This window comes from Scyliorhinus torazame, chromosome 13 (genome assembly GCF_047496885.1).
Source record: "Scyliorhinus torazame isolate Kashiwa2021f chromosome 13, sScyTor2.1, whole genome shotgun sequence".
Classification (NCBI taxonomy): domain Eukaryota; kingdom Metazoa; phylum Chordata; class Chondrichthyes; order Carcharhiniformes; family Scyliorhinidae; genus Scyliorhinus; species Scyliorhinus torazame.
In genome coordinates, this window is record NC_092719.1 from 174,779,903 (window position 1) to 174,800,938 (window position 21,036).

The following is a 21,036-nucleotide window of genomic DNA, read 5'->3' on the forward strand; positions in this document are numbered from 1 at the left end:
AGTACGGTGCAGGCGACCCTCTCAGCATCATACTGGAGGGTCCATCCAGGGGGGTCCAGGCACCTGAACTGCATCTTCAGGAGGCCGAAGCACCACTCAATCATGTCCCTGGTTGCTGTGCGGGCGTCGTTGTACGGGTCTCCACGTCGGTCTGTGGCCTCCAGCTATTCATGACAGCCATGACTGTGCTGGATAACCTTTGTCGCCCAGGAGCCAACCCCTCAGCTGGGGGGTGCACCTCGAAGAGGCTGGGAATCGTTGAGTGTGCCATGATAAAGACAGCGTGCACACTGCCCGGGTATCGGGCACAGACGTGCATGATGCACATCTGGTGGTCACACACCACAGGCACGTTCATCAAGTGAAACAGCTTTCGGTTTGTGTAGAGCGGCCTGTCATCTGGTGGTGCTTGTAGGGGAACATGCATCCCGTCGATCACCTTATGGACCCGGGGCGTTTGGGCGATGGCAGTGAACCCGCTGCCCTGGCATCCTGGTGGGCTCGGTCCAGATTGAAATGGATTAATTGTGACGCCTGGGCATATAGGGCCTCCATGACAACGTGCACCGAGCTCTGTGAGATCCCGGACAGGTCCCCACTCGGTGCCTGGAAGGAGCATGTAGACTAGATGTTCAGGGCAACCATCACCTTGATGGCCAGAGGAGTGGGTGACCTTCTCCATTCCCCCGAAGTGCCAAGTATGCTGTGATCCAACAGATATGTCATATCCAGCAGATATGTCCTCCTGCTCAGCCGTAGTCTTTGACGGCATGCCCGGTCCAGTAGGCCCTCGAATGATAGGCGCTGTCGGTACAGGCAAAGCCTCAAGTGTTGCCACCTTTGCACCTCTTCCTCCTCCTCGTCCTGTTGGGCTGCTGGCTCTCCATTATGGGCGGTTGTCTCCTCTTCCTCTGGGGCAGGCTCTGCTGCTGCAGCTTCCTCCTCCTCGAGAAGCTCCAGCTCGTACAGTCGTAGGGCATCCCCCAGGGCTGTCGCGACTAGGAGGAAGGCCACCAATTCTGGTTGAATTCCAATATCCATTGTCTGCAGGGAGTGAAAGGCCAACATGTTATTATGGTGCTTACCCCATGCCCAACCAGGTCCAACGGGCTACACGGTGGCCCCAATGGCACTGAGGACCCTGCTCTGGCATGTTCTTCCCCTCCCCCATCCCCGCACCCCTGGCCTCTAGTTTATTTTAATTGATCGCATGAAATTTCCAAAACAAACTTGAATAGAGCACCAAAGCCAATAAATATTTCCGAGATTTAACTCAAGGGAACTTAATACATATTTTGATTATTGTTCTGAAGACATTTAACTTCTGCTGTGCATGTTGGACTGTAGCACCATTTTACCTTTGTGGGAATACTATTCATGCCCAGCATCATCCATTTTGGAAAGTTGATATCATTATTCATTGCTCCCAATCATCAATATCTCTGCTAATTATTCCTTCTGCTGTGTCAATGGAGTAAATAATGGTCCAGAAATTTCAGGAGTGTTGCACTTCATGGGGAGTGGTGCAAATTGGATTTTTCAACCTCACTTTTCAAATTACTCGCAACGTGAATTTATAAAGGTGCAATGAGGTCAAAGCGGCATCTGGATCCCAATGGAAATTGAGTCCAATGATCTATAACCTCCTTAACCAATGACAGTTAAGTATAGAGAAAGAAACATGGCAAATAACGAAGAAGGCCATCAGGTGAATTTGGGTCATATTGGACACAGAAAGAGGAATAATCAGAGGGAAAGAAAGAGAGTAGACCAAGAGAGAGGAAAAATAGAAAAGAAAAATTAGAATTTTTAAAAAATGAATAATAATAATATTTTTATTGTCACAAGTAGGCTTACATTAACACTGCAATGACGTTACTGTGAAAAGCCCCTAGTCGCCACATTCAGGCGCCTGTCCGGGTACACGGAGGGAAAATTCAGCATTCACAGCTGGTACAGGAATTGAACCCGCGCTGCTGGCCTTATTCTGCATCACAAACCAGCTGTCTAGCCCACTGAGCTAAAACAGCCCCCGCTCCTCAAGCAACAATTTACTACCTATAGGAATGAGACTATTCCCTTTCTAGGCCACAAATTGAGTGACACATTAGAATCATTAATAACCCCATCAATAGGGCCACTGCAACATGAATGCCCAGTCATAAACGGCTGCAAAGAGATTAATTTGGATTTACAATGCATAGCTAGCAAATTCTTGACAATGAATTATATCAAATGGGAGGTTGACGGTGAACTCCAATTTGTTGTGAGGCCAATGGCAAAGCAACACTAGCTGTCCTAGAATGAATGGTGGTTCAAAAATCATCGCATATAAACTCACCATTATTTGTCAAGATATTTCTGAGCCATTATTTTCTAACATCTTTTGTCAACGCGAAGGACATTGCATTTCATGGATAACTTAAGAAGCTATTTTGGATCTTCAGTTTGAGGCTATTTTCTGACAACAGAATTTTATCGTTAATGGTTTGAGTCCTAACAAACACTTATAATCCAACATTCCTACCTGAAAATGCCGCGGGTTTTAGCGAAGAATTCTGAACTCACCGTTGAAATCTTTAACCAATAAATACATGGGTCTGTGTTGCTAATGAACCGAAAAGCTGTATTGGCTCTAGGATTCGTAATGGATGCAATAACCTCAACTCCTGAGAAAACAAAAGCACAGGACAAAGTGACTCTGTTGAAATCAAATAAATGGGTAAAATCGGAACATTGTAAGGAGAACTCATATTTTTCTCACTGTAACATAAATACATTGCGCTGTGTTGCTTAGTGAAAGTATAAATCATGCACTAATTCAAATGCTTTACGCGAAGAATCTTTTGGCCAGAAGTTTAAATGTCATAATGAGAGGAGAATGTGATTGAAAACATAATCAGCACAATCTCTGGAGTAGTTAGAGGGTCTAATGCTAGGGTAGTTCTTATCCAAATTGTTGTAACGACACTGTGTGCTAAATTAGTCTCAGAACTCATGACCTTTAGAGTATATTATTTCTGAGCTGACAGGTCACCCTTACATACCAGCTGGCTAACCCCGTAAGCTTCAAAGTGCCTGCTTGGCTACCTGCCTAAGACCATGACAGACTGGCTGCCAGCCCAAAACCTGACAGCCTGGCTCACTGCCTACAACTCTGGTTGACAGGCTTACTGCAAGACCCTTGATGGATGTTTTCTGGCACCTTGCAGAGGGCCCTGACTGGCTAACTATTTAAATAATATCCTGTCAAAAAAGTTTGAGTACAACTTTGAACCTTCACTTGTTGGCTTGTTGCCTAGTCTCCAGATGAGGTAGATGTTCACACCCAGTTATTTCTTTTTGTTTTGTGTTCTTTCATGCTTTAGGTACTTCAGGTGTTAGAAATAATCGTGCACTGAACTTCCTCATGAATATTTTATAATTATCATTGTTTCCAAACTTAACGTACTTTGTTTTTAAAATATTTTACGACTTACTGTCACTTTTAATCGATACCTTATCCATATTTTCTAAAAGTTGTCAAAAATGGTGGAAACAAAGTTTCAGCTGAATACACTAAGTGTGCATTTCTTTTTTTTAACAACACTTTATCATCAATACGTAAGTGTGTATTTTTAATATGGCACAGCGTAATTTACAGTGACTTAGAACTCCTTGCCTTTTTATCATCTCCATTAAATCCCATATTCCTGGCCTTCACTCAATCCACGCTCCTCTGCAATTCTCTATCAGTCACCCTTCCTATTCCTTGTAGGCACACTCGGAGTATTGATGTACATGTGGTACCAACTGAATGACGCTAAAATTATTATTTAGATTTTGGCGGTATTGAGTTTTATTTAATAAGAGAAGAAGAAAAAGTCAGTCACAGAAATACATTCTTAACTGCCCTGTTCAAATGTTGAGGTTTGGCATAATATCAGGCAGCAACAGAGATTTGCCTTGGCTCCCTCAGCCAAGTAAGGATTCAAAATATGCATTTGACTAGGCCCCTGATAGTCCCAAAATCTAATATTTCTTGTGTTAATCTGATCGACATTTCTTTCTCCCTGCCCCAGGGATTTTATTTTTTAAAAACAGGCCCTTTTTCGACCATCTTTTGATCTATTCCACCCTGCTGCGCACCTCTCTATTTGGCACATTTTTCTTCCTGCAGCAAAATCTAAGGTGCTAATCATAAAAAGAAATCAATTTTATGGTTAGTCTCTTGGCCCATTATAACGCTTTTCTGTTAGGTATCTATTCTAACCACTTATTTCTAGGGTTTATGTTCAAACTATTTTTACTGCCGAAATCATAACTTAACGGCCAGAGTATGACGTGCTCATTCGTTAAGTGGGACAGATTGTTTTTTTTTTAAAATGTATTTTTATTCTCCTCCTTTTTCACATTTTCTCCCGAATTTACACCCACCAACAATAAACAATAATCAGCAACAAATATGTCAATCCCCATAACAATAACAACGATCCCATCCTCCCACCAACGTCCAAACATCAGCCCGTATGTTTACATAAACAAATGAAAAAAAGGAATCAGGGATTACCCACAATCACCCTTAATACACACCGCCCCCCCCTTCCATCCCTCCCACCGCCCCCCCCCCCCCAACTAATGTTCGATGTTATCCAGTTCTTGAAAGTGCATAATGAATAATTCCCATGACTTGTAGAACCCCTCCGTCCTTCTCCTCAGTTCAAACTTAACCTTCTCAAGAGTCAAGAATTCCAACAGGTCCCCCCACCATGCCAGGGCACAGGGTGGAGAGGCTGCTCTCCATCCCATCAGGATCTGCCTTCGGGCGATCAATGAGGCGAAGGCTACGATATCTGTCTCCGCACCCGTTTCCAGCCCTGGCTGGTCCGACACCCCAAATATGGCCTCCCGGGGGCCTGGGTCCAGTTTCACACGCACCACCTTGGAAATTACCCTAAAAACCTCCTTCCAGTAATCCTCCAGCTTTGGACAGGACCAAAACATATGAACGTGATTAGCGGGGTCCACCCCGCAACGCTCATACACATCTTCTACTCCTTCAAAGAATCGGCTCATCCTCGCCCTCGTGAGGTGTGCTCTGTATACCACCTTCAGCTGTATCAGCCCCAACCTCGCACATGAAGTGGAGGCATTCACTCTCCGGAGCACCTCACGCCAGACCCCCTCCTCTATAACCTCTCCCAACTGTTCCTCCCACTTTGCTTTGATCCCTCCCAGTGGTGCCTTATCCTCTTCCAAATTATCTCCGTACACCGCTGACACTACCCACTTCTCCAGTCCCCGTGTCGTCAGCACCTCCTCCAGCAATGTGGAGGCCGGCTCCACCGGGAAGCTCTGTATCTCCTTTCTGGCAAAATCTCGAACCTGCATGTATCTAAACATTTCCTCCCTGTTCCAGCCCATACTTCGCTTCCAGCTCCTTCAATCCTGCAAACCGACCCCTAAGAAACAAATCTTTTAGCGTCTTAATCCCCTTCTCTTCCCATTTCTGAAAATTTCCATCCCCCCTCCCTGGCTCAAATCTGTGGTTCCCCCGAATCGGCATTTCCCTTGACCCTGCCCCCAACCCGAAGTGTTAGCGAAACTGCCTCCAGATTTTCAATGAAGCTATTATTACCGGACTCCCTGAGTATTTCCCCGGGGCTATCGGGAGCGGCGCTGTTGCTAGTGCTTTCAGTCATGACCCCCTGCACAAACACTCCTCCATTCAAGTGAGACAGATTGTTGAAGTAAAATATTTACTGTGTGCGATTCAGCGGACTCAAGTTAAAGTTGCTTAACGCACGTTTAACGGGGAGTTGCTCGGCACTTTGCCGTTGTTTTTTCTTCGGGCAGTTTCTCCCCGCCGTGGTCGCACTTAGAGGGATTTCCTACGGGCGAGCAGAAGCTCAGGAGCAGGAAAGGCTTCTTGCTGATCGGGGTGTTATTTTAAAGGACTACCCCGACCTTTCCCCCCCGCCTCCCCTTTAAGGCCGCCCATACTCTTTTGACCTCAACCCCCCACCCTGCAAAACCTGGGGAGCCTCCTGGGAACCCCCCCCCCCCACCACCACCACCACCATAAGGCTCATTTGAATATCATTATCTGGATCGCGCCCAGTGAGGGCGTGATCCAGATCGCACCAGATGAAGTGTGTCAGGTGACTCACGTGAGGTTTCGTGCCCGGCGTGGAGCCTGATTTGGAAGTCGTGCGCGATTCACCCATTGCACCCGCATCCACGCTGGGAGCAATGGGGTCGCCGAATCGTGCCAACTGCATGACTTCAAAGTAATCCACAGGGCAATCACAATGTCTATCAACAGAGAAGATTGATCATAACATTGCATTTCGATACTATTATTTAATGTAGAGATATCCAGAGGAGCAAATGTGGAAACTGTGCATAACTTTAGTAATTGGTAGAGAAGACCAAAGACATGGTAAGTGCAGGTCAGAAAAGGTGTATCAAAGTATGCAGAAAGGATCAAAGATGGAGGATAAAGAGAGTCCTGGGGCGTAGGGCCAAGTCAACTATAAGTTATTCAAGTGATAATGGAATGGAATGGAAAGTGTGTAGGTGGACCAGAAGCCAGGGTTTAAGAAAATGTTTGAAGAACGTGGAACTCAAATGGGACATAAGGATGCACAAGGTGAAACCTTGGAGGGATTTGCAGATAAAAGTCAATATTTGATCTAAATTAGCTGGAACATTTTCAATGCAGTTGTTAGGGGCTGGTAGATGCACCGCTCAAAGCTGGTGTAACATTGTAATTTAATAGTATTAACTTAATGGTGCAAATCAATGGATCAAAGGATTATGGGAATGATTAAAACTTGTGTCAGTTGTGGACGTTCTTCTGTGATTGTGGATCTTTGCTTTTCATCTTGCCATGTTTTATATGAGTGTGACAACTGATGCTAATGAGATCAGAAAGAGAAAGAAAAGCTTTTCTATTCTTTTATCCTCCTCCTTTTTCACATTTTCATCCAAATTTACACCCACCTCTCACCAACCCCCAAACAACCCTCAAAATTTTATATACAAACATCAAAGAAAGGTATTCAGGAATCCACCATCACCCCATACATAGTCACCAACAACATACACAGTCCAACCACCCCCCCCCCCCCCCACCCCCCGCCCCTGCACCATATCTTATGGGTTTGATTCTCAAAAAGACAATACAACTCAAGCATGTGAGAGGTGGAGCAGGATATAAGATATATAGGGCAAACTACATATTTGATACTTCTTGGTGTATTCATGTACGAAGCTTCACTAAACTAATAGGTGCAAGCAAGACAAATGGATATTGTGTTAAGCATGGCCTGAGACACATTTATCCATATTATCTAGTTATGTTGTATCAAAGACATCCAAAAATCCCTATAGTGGAGATATTGGGCAAGATTCTCCGGTCTCGTTAAGCTCTCGTTCAAGCGTAATGAGCCGGTGAATAGTGGGAGAGGCCAAAATCAAGTATCGCGCCAGGCGCAAAAGAGTTTGGGATGCAACCGGCCCGCTCCCGCAGGCGAAATTGGGATATTGCTGTAGCGTGACGAGAAATCAATTATCACCACTTAAGCCCCATTTCCATACAATTAATGGGAGCCACCCCTTATCCAATGGCCTCCCGTCGATCAGTGGCCTCCCCAGCAAGTGGTTACGCTGGCGCTGATTAGTACAACTGGTTTGTGATGCAGAACAAGGCCAGCAGCGCGGGTTCAATTCCCGTACCAGCTGAGAATTCTGAATTCTCCCTCTGTGTACCCGAACAGGCGCCAGAATGTGGCGACTCGGGGCTTTTCATAGCAACTTCATTGCAGTGTTACTGTAAGCCTACTTGTGACAATAAAAGGTTGTTATTTTATTTTCAAAACGTGAACCTGGCGGATTGGCTTCTGTGGGGAGGTGAGAAGCCATCTTTCCTCACAGGCAAAGAGCCCGGGGACGCTGGGCTTGCTGCCCCTGTGCTAGGCAGGGGCTGGGGGACCTACTTCATGAGTGGGCAACTGCTCGTAGCATCTCCATGCCAACCCCTGGATCATGTACACCGTTCCGGGGGCAATCCTTGTCCCTGCCCGTCTGCCCCAATGGCCACCCATAACCCCCGCTGACTCCCGAGGCCTCTGGCCGCCGAGCTGAAGGCTATCGCTAACATGAAATTGCCAATTGTGGTTAAGTGAGCACTTCACACACCCCAAGTGGATCACCGTGGGTGGCCGGGCATGTAACACGTGGGAGTCATTGCCTAGCATCCCAATCACACCTTGTTGCCTGGAAACTGTGTCTGAACACTGCAGGAGGCAACACCACACACACAGCAACCAACATCCAAACACCCAGGTTATGGGTCACAACTCCGGGGACATGTCCAGGATCGGAGGGTGGGAGGGTGCCACAGGGAGGGGGGACCATCACCAACTGCGCGACGCTTTGGACACCTTCACTAATGGTGCCAACGTTGTGCACCAGTCTCTCCACTGTGGTCGCCACCCTAGCAGTGTTGACCTCAGTGCTACGCATTGTGACATCTTCTGTGCCCGTAGCCTCCGGGACTCCCTGAATCGGCTATGGATCTACTGGAGCGATGCTGACATCTCCGTCTGAATGTCCCAGCTGCTCCCTATCGTCGCCAATATCTCTGGGTTACTCTGTTCCCGGAGATGTTGGCCGGAGATCCAGCAGAGGGCAGTAGAGCGGAGCTGCTGATTGGCTGTTTTGGGGGAAATTTGCATACGCCCATGTGCTCACCCTAACGTGAAGGTGTACCTGAGCAAGAGACCCTAGCTGTTCAAGTGAAGACAAGTATCCAGCAGAGGACAGTAGAGCAGAGCTGCTGATTGGCTGTTGTGGGGGAAATTTGCATACGTTTGTGTGCTCACCCTAAAAATGGGCAGCATGATAGCATTGTGGATAGCACAATTGCTTCACAGCTCCAGGATCCCAGGTTTGATTCTGGCTTGGGTCACTGTCTGTGAGGAGTCTGCACATCCTCCCCGTGTGTGCGTGGGTTTCCTCCAGGTGCTCCGGTTTCCTCCCACAGTCCAAAGATGTGCAGGTTAGGTGGATTGGCCATGATAAATTGCCCTTCGTGTCCAAAATTGCCCTTAGTGTTGGGTGGGGTTACTGGGTTATGGGGATAGGGTGGAGATGTTTACCTTGGTAGGGTGCTCTTTCCAAGAGCCGGTGCAGACTCGGTGGGCCAAATGGCCTCCTTCTGCACTGTACATTCTATGATTCTATGATATGTTCCAGATTCTGAGCATCAGGCTGGAACCCAACTGGGTCCTGGGATCCAGCAGTCTTCCGACTGCTGTCTCGCCTGGGGGTTCCTGCCTCCACCTGGTATGTATCAGCGACTGTGTGGTGCTCACCAGATTGTGCCCCTGAAGCCTGTCCACTAACATTTCCCACCGAGGTGTGAATGTGCGCGTTAGTGGGGGGGTGGGGATGACAGCTGTACCGCGACTATTACAGTAGCATCCTCGGGGCTCTCTTCCGAGGTGGTCTCCCGAGGAGGCCGCCCGGGATGGCATTGCGCCGTCGGCTGGATGACCTGCGGAAGAATGGACATGTGGTCAGTGGGAGGGATGGATCAGTCAGTAAGGCAATTACAACTCACGTTTGACAGGTCCCTCAGGTGGAGCCCGGTGGTTCCTCACCACTGCGGCGTCTGCCAGCCTCCGTGTGGGTGACCACTCTGTCGTTGGCCACCCCAGTCACCTCCAGGGCACGCTTTGAAGATTCTTAGGTCTGCACCCCTCCACCAGACTGACCCCTCTCCCAGCAATTGTGGGAGAGCTTTTCCTGAGGAGATACAGAGAGGACATTGTTAGCCGCATGCGTGGTTCACAGTGGTGAGAAGGTGGGGTGTGAAGGGAGGGTTGCAGGGGCGTGTTGAGGGGGAAGGGGATGGGGGGAGGGTTGGAGGACACACAGAGAGTTGGGGGGTGGATGTTCCCGTGGGGGTGGGAGGGAACAGATCTCGGAGTGGGGGGCGTTGGTGTTCACTCACACGTGCTGCCCGGTGTAGGTCGTTGACCTTTTTTCGGCACTGGAGGCCAGCCCTCCTGGTCACACTCCCGGCGCTCACATCTGTCACCACCTCATCCCAGGCAACACCCCTGGACCCTCAGGGGAACAGGACATCCTTCCTGGCTTCCAAGGTGTCGAGGAGCGTCCCTAGGTCAGCATCCCTCAATCCTGGAGCCAGTCACCTCGGCACCATCGTTACAAACTGGCTGGGGTTGGCGGAGCAAGTGCAGCTTAAGGGTTGCTCAACCTTGTTAGCAGAGGGTTGGCGAGCGCAGTGCCGGTGAATCGGCTGGCGAGCCTTCAGTTGTGTTGAGAAGCCCATGAGGCCTCGTTATGTGGACCAATTAACGTTGAATAGCATTGCCGTTCTCGCTGGGGCGAGTGCCGGGAAGCTCGCGGCAAATCCCCCTAGCTGCAACACTTAGAAATCTTTCTGGAGAATCGCACCCATTATGATTTCCCTTACTTATGTCAAGAGAGAATTTCATTAATGGCAATATTAGCTCTTAGTGGTAAGTTTTGTTTCTTTATGGCAAAGGACGATAGGATGCCCTTTGCAATACAGAATTTACAACCTATTAACAAGGACTAAAATAGTGTAAAAATATCTTACTTAAGATGCACAGAAGTAAGGAGAAATTAAGCTAGTTAAATTGTATACTTTTTGTTCCTTTTTAAATATTTTGGTGTTAACCAATATCAGCCAGCCTTTTCACTGGGAAGGTGGAGCACGGTATAGTTCTGAGATATTTGTACATTTAAATTACTTTCTTTGCAACTGTGGTGCAGTAACGCCCCTTGTGCTATGTTTTCCAAGTACCTTTGACCACACCGTCTTCCTCTAACATCTCTCTCAGTTAGCTGGCTTTGTGAAATTGTCCTTGATTGGTCCCCTTTATCTATCTAATTGTAGTCAACGTATCTCCAGCAAAGGCTTTCCTTTCCAACTCACACCAATAAGTCTGCAGTTCCTCAGGTTTTAACCTTGCTCGCCAATCCCCACCCCTTCTACATGTTCCTTCTCACCACCTATTTGCGTCTCCTACTTTAAGACCCTTTTATCGTTCACTATTCTGATCAAACGTTTGATTGTTTCTCCCAATAGTTCCTTCTTTGACTCAGCCTGTTAATAATCTTTGACTGATTATTCCTCTATGAGACTTTTAAAATGTTGAACATGCTGTATAAGTACAAGGGGCTGGATTCTCCGCACCCCGATGCCAAAATCGTGTTTGGCAACGGGGTGGAGAATCCAGTTTCTCGCATGAAATCAGGCCCGGAGCCGGTTCCGCGATTCTCCGCCCCCCGAAAAGCGGCGTACACGGGGTGTACGACGCCATGCCGATTATCCACCACCTGAGGCCATTGCCTGAGGCCCGCACCACTATTTTCCGTCCCCGACTGGCCTAAATCCCGACGGCGTGGACCACTTGTGGTACCGTCCGTGATACCCGCGTGGCGGCTGCAGAATCAGTCTGGGGCCGCCACAATCGCGGGGGGGGGGGGGGGGTGGGGGTGGAGGTCCTAGTTGGGCGAGCAGCTGATCGGGGGCACTATTTCCGTGGTCCAGGTCTGCAGTCTGAGTCCGCCATGGAGGGAGGCCGCCGCCGTGCGCATGCGCAGCCTCTGACCCGGAAGTGCGGGGGGCCGTATCGACAGCTGGAGCTGTGAGCTCCATGACAGCTGCCTGCTAGCCCCCTGCAAGACGGTGAATCTGTGGCCTTTGAACGCCAGTTTACCTGGCCTAGAAGACCACAGTTTTCACGACGGCGTGGGGACATAGTCCCAAAAACGGAGAATCCAGCCCGAGACATTTTGTGAACAAAATTGAATGGAATAGATTTCCTATTGTCAAATCGCTCTTGAATAATGTCAATTTGCAAAGGAAACTGAACACAGACCTTTGTCTCGTCCTACAGCTGAATAAAGCTGCACACTAACTTCCTCAAATTATTTTATTTTGATGTCTGCACCTTAAAATGCCTGAAAAGGGCATACACATGTATGTTATGTGCAAATTTAAGTGAGATGGATCTGCAGACAAATATCCTGGAAAAATCAACCTGCCAAAATTGGTGTTGATGGACTGGTAACAGCCCCTAAGTGTGTTTGATTAACATCCTACCCCGTTAGCCCTGATGATTGGCCTCTTGCAGTTTACACAAGGTTCCTATCATTGTTGACTGATGAGCCAGCTTAGAGGCCCCTCAAGATGCAAATTAGAATCAAATGACTTAGATAGGATGCCCAATTGTCATTTAAGGAGAGAACTATTCAGAGTGAATGTGGCACGTGCCTTGGTACCACACATGAATGTCCATTTCCCATCCGCGGTTTGACTGAGGTTTCAAATGAAGCTTAGTCCTCAAAACAAAGGGAACTTCTGTGCTGTCATGAACTGCACAGCAGCATCTAGGAAAGCGCGATGTGGGAAATATAACTGAACATTAATTTTTTGATCGCTTTATTTCTTCCAAACACATTGTCAATAACCTTGAAGGTTGGGCGGCACGGTGGCACAGTGGTTAGCACTGCTGCCAATGGCATTGAGGGCCCAGGTTCGATCCCGACCCCGGGTCACTGTCCATGTGGAGTTTGCACATTCTCTCCGTGTCTGTGTGGGTTTCACCCCCACAACCCAAAGGTGTGCAGGTTAAGTGGATTGGCCACACTAAATTGCTCCTTAATTAGAAAAAAAAAGTGGGTACTCTAAATTTATTTTTAAAAAATAATCTTGAAAGGAAGCAACTATGCCTGGTAACCTCACCTCACAATATTTGAAAATCATTCAGAATCGTTGGCTTCAGACTAAATTGAACGCTCTCTGGCTTCTCCTGCACCCGCCCCTGCAATGTTGTCTCTACTACAAGGCTGTAAAAGTATTCAGATTTCTGTTACTGATAAAAGCAGGAATGAGAAAGGTTTGGGCCGGTTAGCTGTTGCCATCTGTTTTTCTGAATGTAGGCTAACTTCAAAATTATATTGCGGGCACCAGTTTTAGATTCTGAGGCAAATGACTTCACAACACCAGGGGGTAGAAATGGAGTGTGGCCTGTTTTCCAGTGCGTAACCAACAGCTGAAGTGGGGAGTTGGAGGCTGGCCTAGAATTAGGCGTGTGACCTCATTTGCATTACTTAGATAAGCTGCCAGGGCCTGTTGTGCCTCTGCAGGCAGCTTGCCCACTTCAAATGGATGACTGCCAGGCTGCTTGCCCTGCAGGCAGTGAAAGTAATCCCTGGTGGGGTTGAGCAACAACAGGGGTGGGGCCGATTGTGAGTATTTTGGAGTCCACGCGAGAACTCCTGGTCCACTTTGCTCCATAGCAAAGTTTAAGATAACGTAGAGAATCCATCTGTTAACTGTGTCTTCATTCAATGTTTAATTGTAACCAAATGATGGGCATGAACCGTGAATTAATTTGCATTCCAATATATATTGTGGCAAATTGAATGGTGTTGGTTGGTTTTGGAGGTGCATGTTTTTAATGTGTATCTTTGTAAATAAAACCTTAAAAACACATAAAGGATAGGCTCTAGCTCTATCCGTCAGCACCTGGCTATTTGGAATGAAACATGCTTATTTTGCTTGTTGCAATCCAATTTCCAGAAGTGGGTCTAAAACAGGCACAATTCCCATACTTCCATACATATGGATTTAGGTGGCTGCCAGGAACACGTGAAGAATTGCCTGATCCAGTATCACGTCTCTGTCTGGCATCCTTCGATCGAAGGTCCCAAAATATTGGCCCTCGTTGTGTGTCCCAACAATGTTCTATCCCCTTGGCCCTGAAATTACATTGTAGGCGAATAATGTGTAAATGTTTAAAAGTGCTTGTTCGATATAACTTTCTCTGCTACACGAGCTGAGGTGGTAACCTATTTATTTTAAACAAGCCGTGATAAGTATGTGAAGGTTAGTATTCCATAGTTTAAGTTCAGATAAGCTCCATAAGCTTATCCTAGTAACTGTGCTGACTTCCTTTGCAAAAATTAGGCTGAATGAAGTCATGATCTAGGTCTTTAAAATGAAAAGGTAAGGGGTAAAGATGACAGGAATAGAATATTTCACAAACTTTGGTCACAGGCCTAGAGGAAAAAAATGTAAAATTAACAGGATTCTGCAAAGATCAGAGATCAGTCTCCTGCTCCACTTTGCTCCATTCAAAGTTTAAAGAGATTTTCCTCTCCCCCACAGAGTAGGAGAAATGGACTTTTCCCAGCACCCCCCACCCCCGCTCACCATTACCCCTTCACCCCTACAGCAGTAAATGCTATAATGATTAACGGCTTTACCAAATAACCGGATAGTTATAAGCTTGAAAGTTAGAAAGATAAGTACAAACAGAGATGATCGAATTCTCTATGGAGCGTTCAGCCTCTTGTTCCGTAGCAACTCTCTGAATGTAATCTGTATCATGAACTGGGTTAAAGATATAATTTGCTAACATTCAATTGTTATTGTGAAATTTTCACTCAATTGCTGTTGTGCACTCGGGAAGAAAATTACGTTTCTCTTCGCGGTCTTACCTGTAGTGATTTACCTCCCACAGGAGTTTCAGCAAATTCGAGATCCCATCGAATTGCAAATTGTATGCCCAATTGGAAGAGTAGACACATGTTCCAAATGTGCTTTTTTCATCATTAAATTCTTTCTCAAGTTCTTAATCAACAGCCAGAATCAAAATTCATTCCAGAGGGAATAGTTACAGAGTATAAATCAGCTGAATTGTTTCTGAGCCTCTTGATTTGCTTGGCAAGCTTACACTAGTGTTCATGCACTGTTTGGCTTTCAGAGTGATTACAATTGTAGATGGTATTTTAGTATGACTGAATGTAATATTCCAAATATTTATAGTAACAGAAAATCCCATTTTCTCAAATGAAGCAACTTCGGACAAAACTTCGGTTTGCTTTCATAGTTACAAAAACTCACTGTATCATGTAATGAGTGAATACGGCGATATTAGAAAAGAAAATAATTATAGTAGCCATGAATTTGGAGAGACCTGAGATTCCTTTATTGTTTCTGTTCGCATAATCTTCAAAACCTCTCCTCATAAAACGGTTCAGTGCAGCTTGCATGCAGTTTGAACAGGATTATATGTTGGAAAGAGGAAAAGCCATGCCTTAGAAATGTTCAGGACATGAGTCACCTTTTTGTATGAAGGCATCAACGTACAGCATTAAAGAACTTTGACATTCGATTGCATTTGAAGTTTCCTACCCGACCCTTTTAATGAGTGACACAGTCAATTACATTATACCGTGTCATTGAAGCACTGCCTGTACACATGACCAGTGGGAACATGTACTACATTCTCCCGTTTTGATGGTTTACTGTGATAAGCAAAAACAATGTTCTGCCAAATAACCTATTGTGATATACTAAGAAAAGTACTTAGACAGACATCAACAACGAGAAAATATTTTCCTCTCCTGCTCATAACTTCATAAGTTCATAAGATAAAGGAGCACGATTAGGCATTTGGTCCATCGAGTCTGCTCCACCATTCGATCATGGCTGATCTCATTCTGGCCTTAATTCCACCGCCCTTCCAGTTCTCCATAACCCTTCAACCATTACCAATTAAAAATCTGTCTAACTCCTCCTTTACCCACTGTCCCAGCATCCACTGCACTCTGGGATAGCGAATTCCACGGATTCATAACCCTTTGGGAGAAGTAGTTTCTCCATAACTCAGTTTTAAATTTGCTACCTCTTATCCTGAGACTATGACCTCGTGTTCTCGACTGCCCCACAAGAGGAAAGGTTCTAGATTGCCCCACAAGAGGAAGCATCTGCACCATGTTTACTTTATTCATACCTTTTACCATCTTGGATACCTCAATTTGATGTCTCTCAGAATGATTTTCTAGCCAATGACATCAGACATTCCACTTAATTAACTATAGACTTGTTCAAGAGTGTTTAGGATCAGACATCCACTACCTTAAAACTCTCGGCATCTGTAATGTTACTTACTGACTTAATAAAAAGGTGCACTGGACTGCCTTCTTAAAATTATACATTGACAACAGCAATCCATTGGGGAAACATTCAGAAGAAGCACAAAGTTAAGAAGACACACACTGTAACACCTTATGCCAGGGTACAGCAATGTCCCTGTGCAATGCATTATTCCGATCAACATAATCTGATGATTTTAGATCTCATTTGTTGATAAGACCTGTTTGGTTTGTTCCATAAATCCATTAAGTTTTTTTTCTGGTGGTACTTTTACAAATAACAGTTCATGGCTCAAAATAATATTTCAGAGGTATTTTTAGTTCCGGGAAGAATAAAGTTTAACTGTAAAAAGTAGGATAAATGCAACAAAAGCATCTTAAAGACTATTATACTTTTAAAAAGTTGGGGCATGTTGCCATCTGGGGGTTAACAGCTACAAAGGGAAGGTCATAAAAACAGCAAACGGGCTTACTTAACTAACGAGTAGGAGGTGAGATAGCCAGATAGCCACATTGCTTGAGAAGAAATGCAGCCCAGAGAGGAGTTTTGCTTTTGGAGTTAAAGTTACAATTAACTTAAACGCATTCACTGAGCTCTGGACGATTACATTGTCATAAAGAAGGGTGGAGCTGAAGAAGGGTCTAGGGTTTCAATTAATCTGTGTTTGCTAGTTGAGTGGGTATTCTGAAGCAGGGGAAAAGGCCATGCTGAAATGATGGTGTTGTTAGCAGTTTTCAGGTAGTAAAAGTGTTGCTGTCAGCTGGCTCTGGCCAGCTGTGGCTCAAGAGAGGTCCTGGAGAGCTGGGAAAGTGGCAGAAGATCACTGACTTAATGCCGGAAAGGTTTAGGGGTCAGGAGAAGGCCTGGGAGCCATTTATAGCTTTGTGTAGCTGGGGAGATTGGAGCTTGGTGAAATCCAGAGGTAGTGCAGAGCCGGTTATTAAAGGGCTAAAATTGCCCCAGTAATCAAAGGCTGAAATCAAGACTCAGAGATCCAGGGGAATGCAGTCTCTGGAGACAAAATTGAAAACCTGGGAGGTGTGCACCCATTGAGGCTATCTGAGTTGGAATGGCTTTGAAGGAATTCAGGGGTTTGATCTTCAAAAGTGAAAGCTTGGAGTCCCTCGTGAGGGGGACAGAGTTTCAACGAGATTGGTTGACTCGTGTTCACTGACATCTGAGTGGATCGCTGAGAAAGCCGTAGTGTCATGTGAGAGTATCTTTATGAAATGGGTGTTTATAAATGGATATGTATATAAATATCTGTAGTGAGAGTACCTTTAAGAAATGGGTGTTTACTACTGCAGTGATGTCAGAGAGTGGGTGGAGCTGGGCTGTCTGCCAGATTTTTACTTTCGTTTTAGGCTGTTTGCTGCAGGGTGTGTTTTAGTTTCGTTTTCATTGTTGGAGCTGAAGCCAGGCCAAGCAGGTATACTGCTGTTCTCTCTGCCATCAAAAGACTATCTCTTGATCATTTGGTGAATCCAGAATTATAAATGTTTTCAGTAGTGACTTTAACCGGATGTGCTTCTGGTAAACGTTTTGTTTTTAAGTCGTATGAATGTTAAAAGGAAAGCTTAAAGGATTACTTAGTGTTGTAGTCTTTGGGGGTTGTATTTGAATTAATGGTTGCTAAGATGTTCACTGTATGTTTTAAAAAGGTTAACTTGAGTTCATAGAATAAACATTGTTTTGCTTTAAAAAATACTTTTCCATTTCTGCTGTACCACACCTGTAGAGTGGGCCGTGTGCTCCCCATACCACAATCTATTAAAAGTTGTGGGTCAGGTGAACTCCATTACACACTTTGGGGTTCTCTAAACCCTGGCCCATAACAGTAGGATCTTTCTTGGTCGTATTTGCTATTTATTGTACATTATGGTGTGTTTGACCACAATTTACCTGTTAATTCAACCTACTTCATATTAACCCTGAATATTGGAGTTTAAGATGGATGTTCTAATTTGTTTTTTTTCTTTTTGGCCTTGTGCAGCAAAATTTATTTTTGCTTTGTTCAAAACCCATGGAATTTTGTGGCTTTATTCTCTTAGCAAGTGTCTTCAATCTTAAACTTTGTCTATTTTGAACAAAACATTGCTGGTCCCTAACCAGATCTTATCAAAAATGTGGGGGTCTGATCTAGGATCATAACAGTGCAAAGAAACTTAATGGATTTCAAGAAGGAATTAAACAGATCTTGCCAACATCTAAGATTCAAGGTTATAAGAAACACACCAAGAGAATACAGTTGGCCAAAGATCTCTGTCTGAAACTATTACTATGCTACACTGTTATTTGCAAGGATTATGTCCATGGAATTCATCTTTGTAGCATCAACGGAGACAGTGCAATGGATGTTCATCTAATTTAGGGGTGCGTTGGTAGCTGTTCAGTCATGGCCCATGTGGTATGCTATCTTGAGACGGGTACCCCAAGTGTGTCCCTTGTGTGTACCAGAAACAAATAACCCAGTGCATCCATGATGTCATAGAGCCCTACAGGCTTATGGGAAACCAATTGCCCAGTAACGGACCAGGCAGGTTCACTGCACATATCTTTACATCACTCATCAAAGATCTGGCATTAATAATAATAATAATAATAATAATAATCTTTATTGTCACAAGTAGGCTTACATTTACACTGCGATGAAGTTACTGTGAAAAGCCCGAGTCATCACATTCCGACGCCTGTTCGGGTGCACGGAGGGAGAATTCAGAATATCCAATTCACCTAACAGCCTGTCTTTTGGGACTTGTGGGAGGAAAGCGGAGCACCCGAAGGAAACCCACGCAGACACGGGGAGAATGTGCAGGCTCTGCACAGACAGTGACCCAAGCCGGGAATCGAACCTGGGACCCTGGAGCTGTGAAGCAACTGTGCTAACCACTGTGCTACTGTGCTGTCCAATGTTCCTTAAAACACAGGCAAGATGATTTTTAAGAACTTCTTGTATTGAAAAGCGCATGGAAGTATGTAGGGTGTTTGCGATGTTGTGGTGAGTTCTTGGGTTTGGAAGGTTGTATTGTTGCCCCCTCACAGGGAGGGAAGGGGACCAGGTGACCTGTTGATATAAAGGCTACAGCAAGTACAGGGACAGCAATGGCAACACCTCTAAGTCTGCAAGCTAATTGGGAGATGGTGCAGAGGCTGCAGAGAGTATGGTGGTCTGTGTAAGGTGTGAAAGATGGGTGTGACACTGACAGCACTGGGAGATGTGTGAGGGGAAGGTGTAGTATCTGGATGTTAGACATGAATTCTGAGTATCAGAGAGTGCTGTTGGGGGAGTGCTGAAGGTGTGGTGCATTGAGCAGGTGGTGTGGTGGGAAGGAGAATTTATGCGAAGATGCACCTATTGACCTTAACCACCCACATGAGGTCAATAGATTTCTTGTAACACTGCTGCCAGGTCCTGAGATCCAGGCGGTGACTCCTGTGCTCGAATCATGGAAATGAGGTGCCAGCATCAAATTTGCCTGCTGCCCACCTCCATCGGCAATGGAATGATCACAAATTGTGACCTACCCTTGCCCAATTATCTGCACGATACAATTTTTAGCCCAGTATGTCAAAAATATTCGAAGCAGTTATCAGCACATTCCCCTGTCTTGAAAGGAGGAGCCTTTAGTTCTGGATAAAGCAGACAGTACAGTAATATAATGGCATCTCTTGAGAAATACAGAGCAAATTTCAAATGCCGCCTGTGCATTTCTCATATTTTCCAGTATTTAGTACCTAGCATTTTCTGGTGAATGCCCATCAGTGTTTTCTGGTAGTCTGGTTCCCCATTGTCAACATCTTCGTCCTCTGCAGCAGCACTAGTATGTGTTCCCATTGTACTGTAATAGGTACACTTAATCTATGATTTTAATACTTGTGGCCATATGACTTGCATCATGACCTGTCGTTCCATAGCTGTTGACTTTCTTTACTCCATTAAAGACTGTCTTTCCGAATAGCAGGTTGAGAACTGTCAAACCCGTCGCATTTCAAGTAATCATCTAATGCTCGCTTCACTGAGCAATTTTTAAAAAATAAATATTTTTATTCTCCATTTTCACATTTTCTTCAGGATTTATACCCCACCAACAAACAGTAAATGGTAATGAATACAATGTCAATCCCCCTACCAACAACAACGATCCCACCCTCCCACCACCCCCCAAACAACGACCCACCTGACAATATAAGCATCAAATAAAACTAAACCTCCCAAGGAGGAAAAAAGGAAGAAAGAAAAAGGAATCAGGAATCGCCCCTGGTCACCGTTGACATATATAGTCCACCCCCCCCCACACTAATATTCAACGCCATCCAATCCCCGAAAGAGCACCGTGAATGGCACCCATGAATTGTAGTCAACCCCCCACCCCCTCTCCCAGACTCCTCCCCTCCACTTCCTCTTGTAAACTCCTCCCCCAAACCTCGGTTCCTTCCCCCAACTTTTCACCCCGGCTAGACTCACCGAAACCTGTTCTACCAGGCTCCGATGGCCGCAGCCCCACCACCCACCTCACTCCCGTTCATTGGTCGGCTTAAACCGGCCAGGGTGGAGGCCCCCGCCCGGGTCTCCTTCCCCCTCCCCGGTCCCAGGAAAACCAAGAAATCCCCTTTAGCACACAATCCCAGCATACACACCCAAGCCCCATAGAACCATCATTGCAAATGAAAGTCCCAACTCTTCCCTTGTCCAAATATATACAGCGTCGACTCATTTAGTACATACACCAACACGCAGTGAAAAAATAAAGTTACATGAGGCTACATCGGTACACGACCCGCTCTCAGTCCCATTTCTCAATTCTGCCACAGTCCTTCTGCCTTCGCAAACTCCTCCGCCACTTCCGCCGTCCCAAAATAAAAGTCCTTGGATTTGTAGGGTCACCCTCAACTTAGCTGGACATACTATGCCGCACTGCACCTTGTTGATGTTCAGTGCCTTCTTCACCCAGCTGAAGGCAGCCCGCCTCCTTGCCAGCTCCACCGTAAAGTCCTGGTATATGGGTATACCAGCTCCAGCCCACTGCATCACCAGCTTCTGCTTTACC